Source organism: Colias eurytheme, chromosome 18, assembly GCF_061535395.1.
Source record: "Colias eurytheme isolate Ceu_HAF_F1 chromosome 18, ilColEury1 Martin Lab GWU primary, whole genome shotgun sequence".
Classification (NCBI taxonomy): Eukaryota; Metazoa; Arthropoda; class Insecta; order Lepidoptera; family Pieridae; genus Colias; species Colias eurytheme.
Window position 1 is genome coordinate 2900926 of NC_142997.1, and position 21227 is coordinate 2922152.

The 21227-nt window shown below is 31.3% G+C and overlaps 1 non-coding gene across 1 annotated transcript; it reads left to right on the plus strand.

Annotated features, from left to right (window-relative positions):
• The first annotated feature begins 8824 nt into the window (after nucleotides 1-8824).
• LOC149900506 (U6atac minor spliceosomal RNA) lies at nucleotides 8825-8910 on the plus strand. The gene has a single exon (XR_016457776.1). It is a non-coding gene; the product is annotated as a U6atac minor spliceosomal RNA (small nuclear RNA).
• Nucleotides 8911-21227: the final 12317 nt, after the last annotated feature.

The following is a 21227-nucleotide window of genomic DNA, read 5'->3' on the forward strand; positions in this document are numbered from 1 at the left end:
TAAATATAATTAAATAGAATATTTAGGTCCACGACGTCGGAGTTTGTTCGGAGAACAAACTTCATAATTATATGAATGCGATATTATAGTATTTTTTATCTAGTTATTATTTCGTGTACCCAGTATATTGAAAGGAAACCTCACGTCAACTAATCAAGCAAAAACGCATAATGTAAATAACAAACAAAATATTTCTATCAAATAATACATTAATTACACAATAAGAGATCAAAATGCTTCGAGGAATCTATAAATCGGAGTAATGAAGACTAATAAATGTTTCGAAAGTAATAGACGATTCCAATAAACCGCAACTCAACAGTTCCACGAACCGCAGTCCTACTCTCTGGAACATTTATATATATTTTACATGTTACTTATCTTTTAAATTTATGTTATTCTATAAATCATAATATAAGATAACAGCAATGCTGCTTAGCAATAAGGCCGCCTCTTGTACATACAAAGTATGCCTTCCTTTTGTATTTTAATGTTATTTTTGTCCTAATTTTGTTTGTGCAATAAAGTGTTATAAATAAATAAATAAATAAATAAGGGTTTGTTTCTTTCTATTTCTAAATATATATTAAGAAGGGATATTGGAAGGAATTTATTAAACGTGGCTACAAGATCTGATGTTAAAATAAGGATTCGTAATGTACCTAGAGAAGAATTTGAAACTTATTCACATATTATATCAGTTGATCACACGACATCTTACTTACTAAAAACTAAAACATAACATACCCTGATGGTATTGACACCATTTAGTAACCCTTTAAAGTTTCAAAGACGTGGAAAATATAATTGTTAACAAACAGCGCTCAACAAAATACTAGGGTAACAGAAAATCGATAGAGTTAAAACACATCTTGTGCCGTGGAACAAGTGGGAGCTGAAGGGACAAATGACCCAATTTCCTTGAGTGGTCCACCGGCCCTTCAATAATCTCTACTCGCCCGTGAAGGGACAATATTGGTGGTACATGTAATACACGCCTAGTCTATTTATAAGCCATAGTTTTGGGTAAAAAGGTAAACTTAATAGAGTTCAACATGACCAGACTGAAGAATTTACCTATTTTTCAATTGATGATGAAATGAATTTACTTATTACTAGTTACTTCCAGGGTAAACTATACTACTCAAAATGTACTTCAATCTACAATTAGTCACAATTATACAACAGTCTAAAATTATAGTCTACAGTTATAAAAAAAACCTTTTGTAAAGCATAAAATACATAGCCATAGAGCTTTATATAGAGTGTTCTCTAGCTCAGAATATTTGTTGAGACACTACGACTTTGACCAACGATTACCGACGATGATTTTCAAATAAAATCTCTTATATTTGTATTGAACAAGTTTGATTCCTTTTCAGCTCATCTTGTTTCAATCTACGTAATGCTCACTATTTTAAAACAACATAAAATTTTTAACGAATGTAGAGCTTAGAGAACGAAGAGAGTAGATGATAGTACTACTACGTAGTACTATTATATATTATAGTGGTACTACTATACATATATATTAAAATCATCTTTATAACAGAAAAGGGTAAATATGAAGACAAATAGCACGTGTTAAGTATATACTCTGTACTTCGTATATTAAACATGGGTTTGGGCATTTTCATTAAAACTTGTATGGTTTCCCATGAAACTAAGTTTGTTATATCTCGTTGTTCTGTTGTTTGGGGCTTCTCCTTTCTTGTGGTAAATTATTTAGAGTCGTAATTAACAGAGATAATTACCAAATTAAATGTGATGAAATGGTCTACTTAAGTTAAAAAATAAAGAACACTGCACCTATCTAATGTTTTTTTTATCAAAATGTTAAAGTTGTGTCTGTATATGTCGTGAACGTATAAGATATCGTAATATCATTATAAAATATCGTAATTCTGGTAAGGAAAGTGGCTACCGATCTTTCCTATGGCATAAAAGTAAAAAATTATAATAGATATTATAGAATTAGCTGTGCCCCGCGGGTTCACTCGCATTGCTGCGCTCCTGTTGGTCTCAGGATGCTGATATATAGTCGATTTATTATAGTCGAACCTTTCTCGATAAATGGCTATCTAACATCGAAAGAATTTTTCAAATCGGACCAGTAGTTCCTGAGATTAGCGCGTTCAAACAAACAAACTCTTCAGCTTTATAATATGAGTATAGATTACATAACGTCAAGACGAAATCGATGTTTCATAATTTTTCAACCCAAAGTCAGTTAAACTATAAAATCTAGATTTATTACTTAATATTATAAAGCGAGAGAGTTAAAAGAAATATTATTTTTCTGGAGCAGACGAAGTGGCGTGATTCAGCTAGTATTTTACATAAAACTCTGCACCACTCATATTCTATTCAACATCTGACGTAGATCCCTTACTATAACCATCTAAGGAATATTAAACGCATTATCATGAATTCGCCATTTTGCAATCTTTCACCCTCCGTCTTAACCCTGGCTCCCCTGCAACGAAGGGTGATGCCCGGGGGCCACCCCCACTTATTAGTTTCACGAACTACAACTTAGAGTAATAACTACCCTCTATTTATTGATTTCTAGATGTAAGCTTCGGCTTGTGAGAGTGAAGGTTTCATATTATTTATGGATGTAAAATTCAAATCTATGCATGTATTTTAAAGTGTTGATGCGAATATATTTTATAGTTAAAGAGTATTGTTGTAGAAAGAACGAATTTTTGAAGTAAATAATAAAATTATTATTTACGCGCACATATAACGCTGCGATAACAGGAGCGGAGCAACAATGAAAATATTGTAAAAGCAGGGAAATTATTTTTCCCTGCTTTTCTTTTTGAGATAAGAAATTGTATGATTTAGCAAGAATTACAATAAAAACTAAATAAGGCTGCACATTTACATCTAGACGATTTGTAAATAATTATCGTGTTCTACGGTGTATGATTATTATTATATTATGCTTTAATAATCATATCAAACACGTATGCGCAAATTAGCTTGAAACAGCAACGATATCTATTAATGGTACTGGAAGTAGTTTGATATAATCTTATATATAAAATTCTCGTGTCACAATGTTAGTCTGCATACTCCTCCGAAACGGGTGGACCGATTCTCATGAAATTTTCTGTGCATATCGGGTAAGTCTGAGAATCGGCCAACATCTATTTTTCATATGTACCACGGGCGAAGCCGGGGCGGACCGCTAGTATATCTATAACAATATATTACAAAGAATAGAACGGAAGGAGATTATCAATAAAATTTACAATGGAAATTATAGTATACCGTTATTATAATTAAGACTTTAAAAATATTTAAATATATTTAAGAGTTGCTCTATCTATCTCATCAAAAATTAAAAATCATACGGCCGTAATGAAATTTGTCACATGAAAAGTCGCATACATTTTAAGACTGACACCACCGATTTAATTACTTAATAGGTCTCATCGTGCCCGTGCCAGCTTAAGGCTACGTCCTTAATTTAAACCTCCCTCCACCCCCAAGACATATTTCATCGGAACTCCTCCTTAACTGCCGGCCAACCGCCCAACTTTTGGTAATATTTCACATGTAAATAATATACAAGATACGTGAGATACGACACTTTCTGAAACTAGTAATTACTTTGGTGCGGGAAAAAGTTGTGGACTTTTAACAGTTTTGTGTGTGAGTTTTCATACGGGTATCGAATTAAGATCTAGGCTACTAAGGAGTAAAATTTAATTTTATTAAAATGTTTTTTACTCTACATTTATAACAGCTGGCGAATAGCTCAAGAATATTATTCAAATGTCCGTGGATCATATCTGTTTATAAAATCTATTTTTACTAATATCAAAGTAACATACGTACTACAGTCTCTTTCAAATTATACAATTAAGCTTTTCATAATATAATTATTAAAAAAATTTTGCTACTATCAAACTATATCTACATACACAAATATCTAAACTATCTATATGTACTAATTTTTCTAAATAAATAATTCCAACTAAAAATTACATTTAAAAAATAATAAAGTTGGAATCTAGCTGTAATTTTACGAAGCGCTGTCCCAAGGGATCAGTCGCGTGCCTAAACACTTTTTGAGATTAAACTTTAGACATAATAAACTAGAAGACTGTACGATATATTTATTCGTTCTTCAAGGCATTCAGACAATATCTTAACTAATATATTGAGTAAATATTTATGTTTTTGTATGTTTGTAAATTGTAATATTATACAGTACTTAAAAAGTACTTATCCGATTTCCTAAATTCTTTCACCACTAGAAAGCTATATCTGTACGGAGTAACATAATTTTTTTTTCAAATATATCTAGACGAAGTCGGGGCAAGCTGCTAGTATCATTATAAGTATTGCCATTATTTATATAGTTTACTTGTACATAAACAATCTTAACGAAAATAAAAATTACCTACAGAGAAGTATAGGACGCTAGCTGTAAAATTACCACTAAACTTGGTCTATATTCTATATATATAAGATATAATTTCAGATATATTATAGGTCGGGCTATTTGAAGTTGCAGCAGTTAGGCGAAGTCGTTAGCGGGCAAGCAATTTGTCGCTAACTTCGGACCGCAACCGCGGCCATCATTGCTCTATTTACGTACCTATTTCAGAGCAATCTTGATTTTTACTTTCATTTTATGTATAACGCTGTTGAGTATAAATATTATGATATTAATCATTCGTTTTATTATTTCCTCTTCTTATGACAGCACTGGTTTTAATTTTTAAATTTGTGAAGAGCTAGCTGTATATTTTAATAATAAAATAAACGTTGTAAGAGATTTCAGGGAATCATCAGAACTTACATAAGTACAACCTATAGTATATTTTGATATGTCTCTTCTAATTATATTTCTGATACGGTAAAATGAAATAAAAAGATATCATACCTATGTTGAGCTTTGTTTGTAAGTGTTGTAGTTGTTCTACCATATCAATTAAATATAGGTAGGTACCTAATATTTCTATTTGCTTATGCAGTTCAATATCAAAAAAGTAACAATAGATAACGAAAACATCAATTAAGTACACAATTTATTTAAAGTAACTTGTCTTTACTTTGCAATAAAATTCTTTATCCTTCTAAAACTAAATTTTAAGGTAATAATGTAGCTTTATCTTGTTCTGCATATTAACCCCATAAACGTTAACGTTTTGAAAACTAATACTTTCATTATCTTAACGATTCTGTAAGCAAACCCTTTGTGTATTAAGGACGTAAGTTTATATAAATCGAAGCTTAAACTTATCGCCCGGGCTATTCAGAAGCAAACTAAGGTACCCGAAATGTTTACAAAGCATTTGCTTAATAACAGAAACTTTGAGGGAGGTTGGGCCGAATTCTCCTAATACCTACTGTGTAGTGTGTATGAGCTGTACTTGTGTGTGTGAAACTATCGTTAAGGTCGTGGATACATTGTGGCGAAGTTTTTGTGGTTTATAATTTATTTTTAAATAAATTCTTCGCGATGCTATATATTCCAAAAGCTTGTGAGGAAATTTCTGTATTTAAATGTTATTTAGATCTTATAACAATAATTAAAGTATCAATTATTAATTGATAATACAATCCTATTTATTATGTGCTAGGCATAGATGTATTCAAATCTTTTGTTTATGTGTTTCACTAAAACCGTTTGTTACTTTATATTTTAAGCAATTTAAAAATCATTTTGTTTATCAAAGCACTCGTTAACGTAACGTTCTGTACTCGTACAAATTATTTTTGAGGCCCTTAAAAAGTATTAAAGACTAAAATAAGATTCTATGTATTGCCCCAAAAATGTACTCTACTATAGGTACTCTACTTGTATTTTGACCTCAATAGTCAATATGCCCTTACATCATAGAATTTTCCTTCAAGCTGTGTAAACTAGGCCTTACCCCAAATGTGTGTCGAAATAAGTGTTACCATGGCGACGTATCTTAAAGATCTCCCTCAGTACCCAGTCTCAGTTTTCTCCTTTCTCCTTTGCGCGTGTTTCTTGTGGGGAGGCGTGGATTTGTACCGTTAGCATATTAATTTATATAATTTTGCATATAAATTAATTAAATAGTGTGCAAGAAATTATAGATAGTTATAGTTAGAACTTGCTAAGTTTAATGAAATATTCAATTTTATATTCTCTTTATTAACTGTGGTTTTTTCAGGTACCAACAACATTAAATCAGTAAATTGTCTATTTGCTTTGTAAATAATGTATCTATTACCTATGGTTCAGTTTTCTGCATGCACGTACCTATAACTTTGATTCACGCAAGACATTGAACGCCCTATCCGTTATTCCTAGTTAATTTATTCCATATTACTTAAATGCGCATACACAACTCAACTCGTTATTCAACAAATATCTTACACTGCAATAAAAATTGCAGTACATAACACAAAAACCAAGACAACATCACAACAAAAGACGAACTTTTTTCTACAACTCAACAAAAGATTCAAATATAATATATATTATTTATTTGCGCACGCTCCTCCGGGCCGGGCGGGTCTAATGGAGTGGCCTGCCCCCCGTTCCCACAAGCCATAAAATTGTAAATTAGTGATGAACCGGCTACCTCGCTTATCGATCTATTGATAGTTGTACCCTTCAGGATTTGACGCGGTCATCGATCGTTGTGACTCACATTTTGGAAAAAAAATACATTCTTCGAGCAACTATAAAGACTCAATTTTGTTAGTAATATAATTCTTAAACTACTATAACATTACCTACTTATTTATTTATATATTTTTCACTTGTTAAAATGTTGTTTATTTTTCTTGGGAATTGATGCGAATGATTCGGGAGCTTTCGTAAAGCTTTTACCTATAATTTGTTTTCAGTAATACTATTCATGTAGTGTGGTCTTGGCCGAATCGATATAAGTTGGATGATATTATATAGATATGGATTCACCATATCCATATCTATTATAGAAGTATCAAAGAAGATAATAAAAATAATTGTTTGAATAAAGGATGTAGGTACACAGGATACATTCAAATTTAAATTCATTAATCTAGCTGAATTTTTGCTAATCGAATAAAAAGTAGCTTCTATATAATTATTCGAGGCATTTTTTCTATTTTAACTTAAGTACCTATATGTAGATGGTTTTTCGCCAAACGTCGATATAATATTTAATGTTCACCTAAACGTGGATTTAAAATAAGTAAATTAAGGGCCTATTTTTCAATCATTGGTTAAAACTTACCTGTCCAATAAAGTATTACACGATAATATTAAAATGTCACTTGTAAACTGTCAATTGCATGCAATAAGAATACATTTTGAAATGGTAGTTTAATACGTTATTCGACGAATAAGTTTTAACCGAGGATTGAAAAATCAGCCCTAAAAGTAAGTATAATATTTAGATTCGTTTATCAAATCTATTAAACTCTAATATAAATGCCCGATATTAAATGTAAGTACTTCTCTTTAATTCATATTGTAGGCAGTACCTATGCAATGGAATTTAAAGTTAAATAAAATAATTAACTTACATTTTACTCAACACCGTTCCACCTCACATTTCACTGAACACTGTGACTGAACAGCAGTTCTTCAACGACTAAGTAAAAATCCAAATTACCGGTAAAGATTTCATAAATATTGATAAGGACAACCGGTCAAGGAGTTATGTTAATATCATTGTTATTTACCGGTTTCGATACAAAAGGGATTCGAGATAAAAACGGGCGATGTGTGAACCTTGTAGCTTTGGAATAGAGTTGAAAATTGTTTATCCAAGTTGATATTATTTGGTATTTGAAAAGGTGTGTGCATATGAAATAAGGTGGACACTGCAGCATCCCTTGTTGGTAAATTTGAACTCTTGGTCACTTTGACCCGTCCATTTTAGTGTTTGAACTTAGTGTCGTGGGATTGTCGCCGAGATGAGATTCTGTGGGAATCTTATTTCTGTCTGTATAATTTGCACATTTTAACGTTGAAGTATTTTCGTGTATTAATTTTAATTAAATTATTAAATTGACAATTAATAAGAATCCCTACTAATATTATAAATACGAAAGTAACTCTGTCTGTCTGTCTGTTACTCAATCACGCCTAAACTACTGAACCAATTTGCATGAAATTTGGTATGGAGATATTTTGATACCCGAGAAAGGACATAGGCTACCTTTTATTGCGAAATATGTACCACGGGCGAAGCCGGGGCGGACCGCTAGTATTATATAGAAATCAATACTTCGTACTACACTAAAGGAAATTATTGAAACAATTAGATCTACATATAAGCTATATTTGATCAATACTTCATAATATGTATCGCTACTATTGTGTCATGATGCATATTTAGTTAGTTGCTCCAAGAAGTAGGTCTATTCGCAAACAACATTATTTTGTAGATTTTCTCCTCCAACATGTGACTACCGAAACATATAAACGGTAATTATGTAATATAGATTGTTCCAGAATGTTCGAGAAGGGTCGGAACCTCCCACCTCTGTTGGATTAATTTCCTGTTGCTAATGATCTATCCTCGTCTGCAAAAGGACCGTCTGTCTTAGAAACTTGTTATTTACACAATTGCACTGGGAAATGCAATAAACATTTCAATTGCTGTGTACATTTTGTTAGTAGGTAATTGTCATCTTAATCTGAATAAATTAAAAACAAAGTCCCTTTCCGTGACTTATTCAAGATAAACTTACCTAAATATTATTTAAGAGTTTTTCTTGCGGTTTTCGGGAATAGATACAGAAGAGAGATTTAGGTGTACAGTTTGTCAAGGTATTTTTAAATTGGTTAAAATAACACTATGTAGAGCATCGGAGGGTTGCTGGTACATAATACGTAGGTATGAAAGGAGAGACGGTTAGCACTCCCCTTGACAAGGATGGAACACATAAATTGGTTAAGGCACAACTTGACCACATTTTGGAGACGGGCAGCTGCTGATGGGGTCACGGAAGAATTCTACCTATACCCGTGGCCCCGTCGTTGATGCGGCTTGACGGAACACAGTGGGGTTTTGGTCGGTAGGAATCCGACATAACCCACGGCCCTTTTCCCGGAGGCCGTGGGTATCTATGCAAGATTTCCCCACTTAAAAAAAAAAGGTATAATATGCGAAAGACGAAAGTAAGTAAATTTTAGATTTTTCATCTGCCATAGGACTATGTACTCATTAAATATTATTATTTTATACCTACCATCTACATTAAATTTTGTGATATATTTAAGTTTTTTTTTTTTATGAAATTACCTAATAGTCGAATTTTGATTAAAACCACTAGTTTGAAAATTGATACGAAGCGAAGAGGCTCAATGGCTTTTAAATATTAAAAGTTAAAACTAACAAACTATATTTTAATTCATATGTTTTTGTTACGTTATAAATACATATGCCATAACCGTTGGCCGTAACAATCTATGCCTATAATAATTAATTAATAATACAAAGCGGAAGAGTTAATTTGATTGTTTGAACGCACTTATCTCAGGAACTACTGGATCGATTTCATAAATTCAATTTGAAAAATCTTAGTTAGCAACATGTTAGCAATTGTTATTTTTTATAGAGCTTTTAATTAAGATCTATCAATATTACTACGAAGATATCTATTATATCTATGTTTTATTTTGCTTATTTACTTACCTTGTACCTACATTAGAAATTATAATCAAAATAACGTTATTGTTCAAAACACATAGTATATTACTAATATTACGTGCTTAGAAATAACTGCACCTCGAGGCGATGAGGAAATCTGACTTTAAGCAATTAGACGTACGAAGTAATAACCATTACGGAACTTTACTATCGTTTCGTGCGAATTACTCATTATATGTTAAAACATAAGCGCAAGCGATTTTGTGAAAAAAATGTCTCACAATTAAATACACCAACAAAAAGTTACATAGATTACCTACTGCAAGAACGTAAAGGAAACATTCAAAGTGTACCTGATAGGTTAGTTTTTTAATCAGTTCTCAGTTCTTTTAATTGTAAGATTTGGTGCACCCTATTTATTGCATATAAGTAATATTTTTGGGTATCTTCATCAGTTATTAAACACATACCTACATTTTACATAATAAGAATGACGACTGCGTCATTCTTATTATGTAAAACGCCAAAATATGTATATCACTAAAGTAATTTGAAAAAAAATGTAGGTATCTATTTCTAATTATCTAATTAGGTAGGTACATCATCTACACAATATATACATATCACTACATAGTTTAAAACAATGTCCCTTTCTCTGTCCCTATGTCCCTGTGTATGCTTAATTCTTTAAAACTACGCAACGGATTTTGATGCAGTTTTTTTTAATAGATAGAGTGATTCAAAACGAAGGTTTTAGTATATAATTTATTAGGTTTTAGACACAGCGGGCGAAGCCGCGGGTGGAAAGCTAGTAAGTCGAATAACATGTACCTCTGATTACTTTTGTACCATCCCTTTACCCGTAGGGCGTACACTGCGTGGACTCCGTGTGTTCCACTATTATTCCAGCGATCTCTTGAGATAAGCAACTTGATCCCGTTAAAGCCTTAAAACTTCTCGTAATTACTGACCCCTTAAAAGTATCAAATTTTATGTATTGTATGTATGTATATGTTTGTTGTGATATTGTTGTTTTGATTGATTAATAACTTATGGAGGTGGAGTGAAGCTAAATATAGTTGGAAATAAGGTGAAAAGGCTCGGTTGGATTTTGATAAATGAAAATTGAGATTTATAAGCTCTGTTATTACAGGCAAAAGTAATTGTGTAGGTTGACTATCTATGTTCATCACACAAATATTTGCCCCGGGTGGGAATCGAACCCAAGACCTCTGGCTTGGAAGGCAGGGCCACTACCAACCTAGTCAACCGGTCAGTCAAATAACAAATTATGTAAAGTATTAAAAATATTAGTTTGATTATAATATTATTAGTATTAACAATCAGTTAATAATTTCATGATGTAAATTTTGCAAACACAAAACATAACCCACCTTCCACCAAAGTCGGTTAACAGTAAGAAAATAGTACAGAGCTTGAGGGTGGTTAAAAATAAAGCAAGACTACATACGTTTTCACACTCACCTCACAATGAGGTCAAAGGCTTACGCATGTACGCATCCCTTTACCTTGTGGGGTAGTGGTTAGAACGGTAAGAAAACAATAGAACGTTTACGGTTTAGTACCTACAGGTAGAAGCTAGAAGAATTAATGCATTTGCTACTTAATGATGTCGTTCAATGAACGTGCTAGTCATTCGATCAAATAGCAGATTCAACCTGATGACGGCGACATATTATATATATATTTCGTGAGCGGTCAGATTTGCGGTAATATTAGTCTATTCTTTCCTACTATTCCGGAAGGAATTCTTGGAGATATCTTGTAATTGAAATTGGCATTTACCTAGGTACTATATCGCTCTCTTGTTCTTTACGTTATTTTACTAATTAAGTTTCTCCACAAAAAACTATATTGCTTTCATTTACTGTTTCTTCGACGAATTAAAACTGTCTTACTTTAAAGATTAGATATTTTGCTTTAAAAATAAATTATAGTAGATTGTTATATAAATGTAGATATTAATAAAAAAAATATAGGGAAAATTTCTAAAAGCTCACAGATAAAATAAAAAGCATAACAATATAAAAAATTTCTAACTGTTTAGGTAGTAAAGTAATGAAGAATGACTCAAAAAGTTAAATTAATACATACTTACTTTTTTATACTTCGTTTGCACGTGTAGGTTTTGTCGTAGGGCAACATTAAGATAGTAGGGTCATTTCGTGGTCCACTAAATTTCCAACCTCTTCCTTGTTCACTCGTTCAGATGACCTAAATATTTTAGGTTAGGGATGTGTGTACTGAAAGGTACGCTTGTAAGATTGTAGAGTATTATGAATAGTGAGCTTTATGTTCGTGAATGGCGGCCTTAAGTTATAACGTATGGTTCGAATAAAGCTTTGTTAATTTTATATTATTTACCTATCTATTAAAATATAACAACATAGATTCAAATCGTTATTTTGCTTGCGTGGTAGCTACAATTTATTCTACCTAAGTATATATTGTTTTATTACATAATTTGTCTAATTTTGAACTGTTAAGCAGTCTTGGTGAGGCTGAGAAATAAAATTTTCATATGCAACAAACCTTTATAAGAAAGAGTACCTACCTAGGTAACAGAATGTATTATGTATGCTAGAATTAATGAAGTCAATGTACATAGGTAGTTTGAAACCATGAAAATATAATAAAAACGAATAAGTAAGTATAACCTTTAATTTAAGTAGGATTGCTAAGAACTCTGGGCGGGACACGCGGTAGAGTCGTAACCGTTCCCGCAGTTCCGTCCAAAGCAGCGCGATGGAACAGAGTGGGGTTTTAGTCGGTAAAAATCCGACATAACCACGGCTCCATCCCCGGGAGCCGGGGGTATCTAAGAAGATTTCCCCACTATAAAAAAAGGATTGCTAAGAACTAATTAAATTATGACTTATCTAATATGTAGAGTTCATTTTTTACTAGTAATATTTGTAGTCGTAAAGTTATTTTAATGAAAGGTAATAAGTGTATATTATGGGTAATTGAATGAAGATATTTACAACAATGAAATACCCAGTATATTTGTCAAACAATCGAATTAAAGAGAAAAGGCTAAGCCAGAGTTTGTCTTGTATCGCAGGTGCCTCGTAAGCTGAGTTGGTCTAAACTGGTTATAACAAGTTGAGTGGGGGAGGGTGGGGCTAACTGGATTCCTCCCAACTTTCTCATGCTAGATAATGATCTTCGCTACGTGGGTGCGGGTGGAACGACGGGCGGTTGAAACGCGGCGGGTGAACGCCCGTTTGCTGAGGAAGAATATGTGGTGTTTTGTTATTGTTCATATTAAATTTAAATATTAAGGATTAGTTAATGTTGAGAAATCTTATGTACTTATGATGAGAAAATTATATACCTACCTATATATATTATATTTTGAAATGTTATAGTATCTCTTATCTATCAGTAGACTATTTTTCTTGTTATATTGTTTTACTTTGTAATTAACTGAGTTTAAATGTATATTTGTGTAAACCTTGTGCCAAATACATTATTTTTAAAAGTACCTAATATTTGTTTTATTTCCCAACTTATCATAAGAGTAGTAAGTTCCTACTTGTGTGTTAATTTTATATGTAAAATTAAAAATTATTCAATTGTTTACATTTCGCGTACACAATTACTCTACAATTAGAGTAAAAAAAAACTCCTGACCTATGTACCTAATATTACCATGGTATGCAGACAAATGGAATCAGCTCATATCGATGCTAGTCAACCTTTATGTAATTTCTGTGAAAAATAAGTTTAATTACCTACTTAAATGTTGTATTCTATACGGTCTACATAAAAAAAAAATTTATGTTTTCAAAATATACAAGTTTGAACAAATTTTGGTATATAAATAGCAAAATTAATATTATTAAGCCATGTACGTAATACGAAACAAAACAGAGCTTTCACATAAGTTCATTATTTTTGGAAATAGGTTACTATCTAGGTACCTTCATATTATTTAAAATCATAGATACTACAAAACACACATACAAATACATAATGTTTTGAGAATAAAATAATAATTGAACGGTTAATAATACATTGTAATATAATAATAATTCAGATCATTGCAACGAAAATACCATTCCGTCACAAGACATAGAAACAAAAATATCATAGTAACAAGTTGGGATCGGGTGCATCTCAAATATACGCTAGAACTATTTCGTACATTTACATATCATCTGAAGGGTGAAGATGATGTTGCCATTCGTAGGGAGCGAGCTTTTGCTAGGGTTGCTGCGTAGAAGTTTAAAGTTTAAGCTTAATTTTATTCAGGGTATGATAAAAAGTAAAAACACACACAGAAACAGAGCATGTACCTAATGCTTTAAATAAGGGTTAAAAATATTTTACTATTTCATACACATAGGACAGTTTAAAAGACAGTATTATTTCTATGCTTAAAAGTTATATTTTCCTTAAGGTCATTATAGGTTATATTATATTCGATAGTTGCAACTATAGGTATAATTTGTGTAGGTATATGAAATCTGTTTGTTGGCAGCCCTAGCCTCAACCCCTAGGGGAAAATTCGAAGAGAGCGCATCTTCGTCGCACTTCTGTGACATTCGTCGACTATAATTCGATTGGGAGCGGGGATAATTACAGCGAGTTTAATACGGGCTTGACGTAAAATGTCGTGTTTTGCGCGATTATATGCAAATGCCCTAAGTTTCAGAAAGGCTAAGTGTTGCTATGCTTGAAATTCTTTGCTCATTTTATGCAAAAAACAAGCACTTTTTTTATCTTACTTGAAGCTTCATTAAATATTTACGCGCAGTATTTAGATTATTACACTTACCTATAAGAAATTCGTGTAGAATTATTTTCAAATTAAACATAATATTTGGCTTTTTCATTTTACAGTTTATTTATGTCAAATAATATAAATTTAAGTTAAATATATTATTATAGCCATAACACTGATTACAAGAATATGAGCATCCGAACTGTAAAAGAGAAAAATGTTAACGTCCCTTGCCTACTGCCATCTAGCGGAGAGTAGAAACAATAATAAAAATAAATGATGTAGTGGTCAGCTTTTTAATTATTTCATTTTGTGTAATAAAATCTTATGTAAAATATTGCATATTATAAAAAAAAATCAATATTTATAACGTTTTTAGCTTTGTTCTATTTTTATACCAATACTTAATAATTACAAAGCATGGCCAATAGATGTCACTGTTTTTTTACAATAAAATTATATTTGAAGAAACTAATTGTTTGTATATACTCTGAATATATTCAAATAATATATTTCAAGAAAATAAACGAAGAAGTTAAAGCAGTGCTGAGTCTAATTTTAATAAATAAAAATAAAATTTATGAATAATATAGATATGCTATTCGACGAGAGATGGCGCTGGTCAAGTCCTCTATGTAATTTACATCTCCTTGTTTTATAGAGAAAAACAGCTGTTTTATTAAAAAAAAAATATACAATATGTACATGAATCAAAATAATTGTATTATTATGTACAATATTTTTTTTATTCTGTATTTTTCATGCTTTTCATGGCACGTTTCGAAGAATTCGCTTATAAGCGGTAGTGTTGTCGATTCGTGTTATAATATATTTCTATGTATCTTTCTATTTTACAATGATAAGTTTGAAATATTTCATTAAGCATTTTTTAAAGTATTAAATTAAATAAAGTTTTCTTAAATCCAGGTCTATGACCTGAAAACATTATGCTTTTTCAACATTTAAAATAAGTTGAGTATTGCCCATTGTGTAGTGAATAACTAAAAATAGGAAATAATGTATTTGAATAACTAATTAATAAATTATATCGAATGGAAGGGATGAGTGGAAGAAATTGGAGGAGACTTTTACCCCAAAAAGCGGTCCTTATTATATTTAATTACATACTATCTTTCTAAATAACTAACACTTAATTTAATATTTAAAAAATAGAATTGTTATAGAGAAATAAGAATAATGTTAATACTAACCACACTAACAACAAATAAAATTTGTAATTAGATATAAGTAAAGGAATTAATAAAAGCTTTATTTATTTTATTTATTTATTTATTTTATCGAAGCAAATAAATTATATTTCAATGCAATAAACATTATTGTTTTTAACAGAAGCGTCATCAGTTAGAATCATTATAGGTACATAATTATATTTAAATTTGCGTTCACTCAATCAAAAAGGATTTGCATTTTGTCTATTTCATCGTATTGAAACAGTCGAGCGGGCTTATGAATAACTACAGCATTCATTATGAAGTACACACGTATAAATTTATACTTAATATTTTAAAGCTGAAGAGTTTGTTTGTTTGTTTGAACGCGCTAATCTCAGTAACTACTGGTCCTATTTGAAAAATTCTTTCGGTGTTAGATAGCCCATTAATCGAGAAAGGCTCATAAGGAAATAGGTATATCATCACGCTAAGACCAACAGGAGTGGAGCACATTTAACAGAACACAGAATTTAAGTCATAGAGTAAGGCTTTGAATTTATGATAATAATAATTGTACGTGCTGAAATAAAAACAGTACATACCTACGTCTTGTTAGCTACGTCGTCGTCTTTATAGTTTTTGTTGAGAATGATTGAAGATTGCGTATGACAATTTGTAGATTATAGCACTAGGTGACTAGGTACTTACCTATCGTAGTGATTGTTCTAGAGACTTCGAGTGCATGTTCACTCAAAAATTTAACTTAGGTATCGGGGATTAAAAAGCGTATATTAAAAAATTCAAACCCTATCAAAAGCATTCCTATATTAAGAGGGTAAATAAATCACTTTACATTTCCATTCATTACAATTTAGTAAGCTATTTGCACTGGACTAAAAGCGGGAAATTTTTCATCATGAACCGTTAAATATCGTAAAAGCCATTTGTATTTGGGGATCTAATTTTATCAGCATGTTTGATCTGTGATTCTTATCGACTTTCTATCTCTATCTCGATGTTTAAATGTTTAATTTAAATAGTAAATAGTGGATAGTTTTTTCATAGGACTCACAGATAAGCAAAAGCATACCTAAGTAACTACAGTTATCCTGTCAGTGTTTACGTGTGTTCATGAGCTTTTTTTTTCTTTTGGGTCTTTGATTTTGACAGTCAAAAACGTACGAATCATAAAATGGTTGTTTTTAAGTGTCGGTTCAACTAAAAGAATAGTTTAGTAGAGTAGTTCTAGTGTGGAGTGTGGATTAAGAAAATATGAGGAGCTTTTGGATGTAAAGCTATAATATATAAGATTCTTTAATTGGGGTTGGTAGTGGGTAGGTTACCCATGTAAGGCAATTGTGAATTCGCAGTGTTAGTGAGTAGGTACCTACCTATTAAACAATGTTTTTTTTTTCATACTGTTTTCGCAAGTTGTTATAAGGTTATATTATATTATATTGTAATGCGTTTAATTATAATTCATGCTAGTAGGTAGGTATTTATTTGCAAGCTTGATTGCAATTTTCATTTTATTAATTAACATTAAATCTTTAACATTCGATTATTTAACTGTATTAGGTATGTACCTACCTGAGTATTCATAAAACTATAAAGTAGTAATTATATTGCAAAATTTAATAAATATAGATAATAAATTATTATCTACTATAATCTTACAATGGGTATCTTGTTTGAAACAAGTAGGTAGAGACCTGTACTTAATTTACAGAATACAAAAAATAAGTTAAAAAATAAAAAAGATCTGCATTTACGTACGTTATTAGAGATTTGAAATAAAAAAAATAAGAAGATAAAAGTATTTTATTATGTGTTCTCATAATTTTGAGTAAGTTAGGCATGAATATTCGTAAACTATCTGCTATTTAAATACTTTTCTCGAACTACTCTTTGACAGCATTATCGAATAATAAATTGAAATTGTAAATTTTGATTATTTGTAATAAATTGAGATAAAAAAAATGGTTGCCTGTAAAGTCGGTTTTACGGGCGAAGATTTTACGTGACAACGTCTTTTTCTCGGTAGAATATTTATGTGCTGCGCGCGCGGCAGACCGCGGGCCTCTCTCTCGTTCGGTGACTCATCGTAACGTTACCGAGCGGAGCGTTACACTTTTTCATAAGTGACTCCCAGTCGCAACCTAATTTAAGACGTTCGCGTTGTAACGTCAAAAAAATAACAATAATTGTCTACAGTTTGAATTTAAACCACAATTTAAACGAAATATAGAAATGTTCGAAAAACATAATTTTAATTTGTTTTGTAGGTATTTTTATTATTATGAATAATTCGTAAGTAACCTACCTATCTACTTGCGTCACAAAAATGCATTAGGTAGTACAATGGAATAAAATATAAATATATACCTATACCAACGTCCTACAATCTAAGTCATCCTAATTTGTTTTTATTTATTTGTTTATTTAGGTAAACAAATAAATAAAATTTGATTCTGATTTATTTATATCAGGCAACATTGCCCATAAATTGTTAGTACTTAGGTACCTAGTTCTTATTCTAGTGTTAGTAAAAATACTTTGGTAATAGGTAAGATGTTATAAAAGGTAGAGCACGGAGCGTTTTATAATACTTAGTAGAGATACTTTTAAACAATTTTTAATGAGTAGATATCTGCACCCATTTTAAAATAACATTTTTCTATTCAGGTAACAGAAAGGAATTTAATTTTTACCGTCGTACCTATATTTTTATCTCCCTAGAATAAAACCCGCAAAATCTGTTATAATATTTTACTGAGTAGGTACCTATAAATGGTTTTTATTTAGCACTTGATTTTATGACATAACTACCCTATAGATAGTTAAACTTTAGGTATACATTATAGGTAGGGTAAACTCACCTAATTATGTGACTCACTTAATTCGGAGATACAACGTTTGGACTCTTTTACAGCGTTATAGGAGTAAAATACAATACATTAAAATTAACCCTATGGTATGGTAATAAAGCTTCTTTTTGTGTACAAATTTTGGTTAAAATCGTGCGGGTGAGATAGTAACAATCACGGGATTTGTCACTGCGCCCGCCATGTTTGACGCTTCACCGATAGCATGCAACTGTGCTGTCATTATTTAATTAATTTTAAATAGAAAAGGTGAGTGTAAGTTCATGATACTTTGACAATTAATTGTTAAAAACATATTCTTGTTGATACCGATAAAGGTTTTAGTAATTTTTCATTTGTTTTTGCATAATACCTTATTTCCTGGGTTCAAAAAGTTAACGATTCTCAAGATTGCAACTCAAAACAGTGTCACCGAATTAACCAAGCAAATTTTTATTATTTTCAATTCGTGTATTAATAATTGTTTTCAGTACGTATACCTACGTTAGGCGTTTAAGTCAGAAAATATTTATTTTTACTCAGGTAAAAAAGTAGGATCGCTTTCAAGCATTTTAAAAAAGTCCGTTATTTTTTTTATAACATAATTAAGTGAGTTATTTTTTTATTTTAGACAGCATGGAGGAAGACAAAAATAAAAATAGAAAATATAATGAAACAACCCTGACATCCGCAATTCAAAGTATTCTGCAGTCAAAAATGAGTCTGTACACACAAACAATTATAAAGTCCAATATTGTTTTTTATTGTTCCCTTCTTTTGATAGTATCTCGTTGATTAATAAAAACATAATTATTACATTCAATATGTTTATATTTTTTATTAATTGTATTTTTTTTTACTTTTGTGTTAAAAAATAATAAATACTCGCATAATTCGGTTAGGTATAACAGAATTAGAGAAGTACTATCACCGAATTATGGTGATTGTCACAGAATTAGACAAGTCATCGCGGTTTGATTAAGCTCATTTTACGCTGAGTTAATTCATATGTGTTAAGATTACACTTGCTCCATATGATAAATAGAAGATTGATTAATGTTCCTATTAAAAATAAAAATAAAATTTATGAAGTTTAACCTGCTTTTTTTTTCATATTCTGTTTTGTCACAGAATTAGATGAGTTGACTATACTATAGGTAGATAATTAAAAATGATGATAAAATTTATCAAAGAATACAAAAAACCTATGATAGGTAGATATTATTTACATTTTACTAATGCCTCTATTTCGTAAATGCAATAATTGTAAGTAACATTAAATCTCATATTGACCATGTGTAACAGCATCTTATTAAAGTGAAACTTTTATTACATCGTCTCGAACTTTTTGGTCTGTGTAGCGCATGTCGCGTGTATCGCGGCTGCCGAGTAGGTATACCTACTCGGCAGCCGACCGACACGCGACATGCGCTACACAAAGCAGTGTTCGGAACCGTTCGAACAGTTTCACTTTTACCGTGGTTTCATAAAACCACACAACATTTTTATCATACACGATATGATTAAAAATATTTACCGCAATCATTTTAAAACCAAACAAATATGAAAAAAATGCCCTTTACATCCTTGTACAAATTTTTGCAATTTAGTCGCAACTAAGTCTAATTCTAATTCAGTTAATATTCTTAAAATCGACGTATGAATTAAGTTGAAATTATAATCGTTCTTCGTCCGCCGACGGAGCAACATGGCTGCCAGCGGTCACCCCACTCACCCTCACAAATCTAACCACCCTACATAGATTGCTTTTTTGCGAGCGAGCGGGACTTCCATTGCAAAATGCTTTCGTTCTAAAATATTTTCTACGCACCCTCATCTACAACCCAAAACCAACCTTACCGCTATACAAATAAAACGAAAATCAAATCAGCAAATCCATTGCAGTTACGCCGTTACGCTTCTGTTACCGTTACATGAAAAGTGTGAAAAAGTGAAAGAGACGGATAGAGAGCACCGTCTCGGGCGGAGCCCAAGTTTTCGTGAGTCGTTCATAGCTTAGTCGTCGCACTCTTCCCGCTGATCGAATATACACACGCGCGAAAGGGACAGAGATGTTTTTCGCGTTTTCTTTTTTTATTTGGTCTTTATCTTTCGGGAGAAAAATGGTGCGTTTTGAACGGTGTGAGTTGGCGGGAATTGCGTAGCGTGTAATGTTAGGGGGGCATATACACAAAATAGTATAGATAATGAATAGTGTAGAATGTTTAATCACGGTTTTTGGAGCACTTAGTGCTGGGCCGCGGAAATATGAGATAATTATGGGCAAAAATGATTTTCGATTTTGATGAAAATTATATTGCGAAAGTTTTTAATGACACACTGATAGGTTTGCTAATGATTTCGCTAGAGTTACAGTATGTAAACGGTTCATTTGATATTCTCACTGTATTTTAAATTGCATCGGTTATTATTGAAAAGTTGATGATAAATATTTATACTCAATTCCAAACAAATTACCTGTTATTTTCTATGTTGATATAATATGCTATATACTTTTGGGAATTTTACCTAATGAGTGACGGTTTTAATATTTAATATATCTACTTATTAGGTATCAACGATGTATTCATAATATTACAGGTTTAGTATTTTATTGGAGACTAGCTGTTGCCCGCGACTTCGTCCGCGATTACGTCGTTTTTCGTCATTCGTCGTTTAAAAAAATACGTGACACTTTATTTTTGAATGTTCTTAATTGTCTCTTATAAAAATAAACTACATTAAAATTGAATACTCTGATTAGAAAATCTTAAAATCGGAGGACATCGAAAATCTGAGGAAAACATGAATTTGATTTAAATTCTACATTACTTAGTAATTCAAATAATAATCTAAA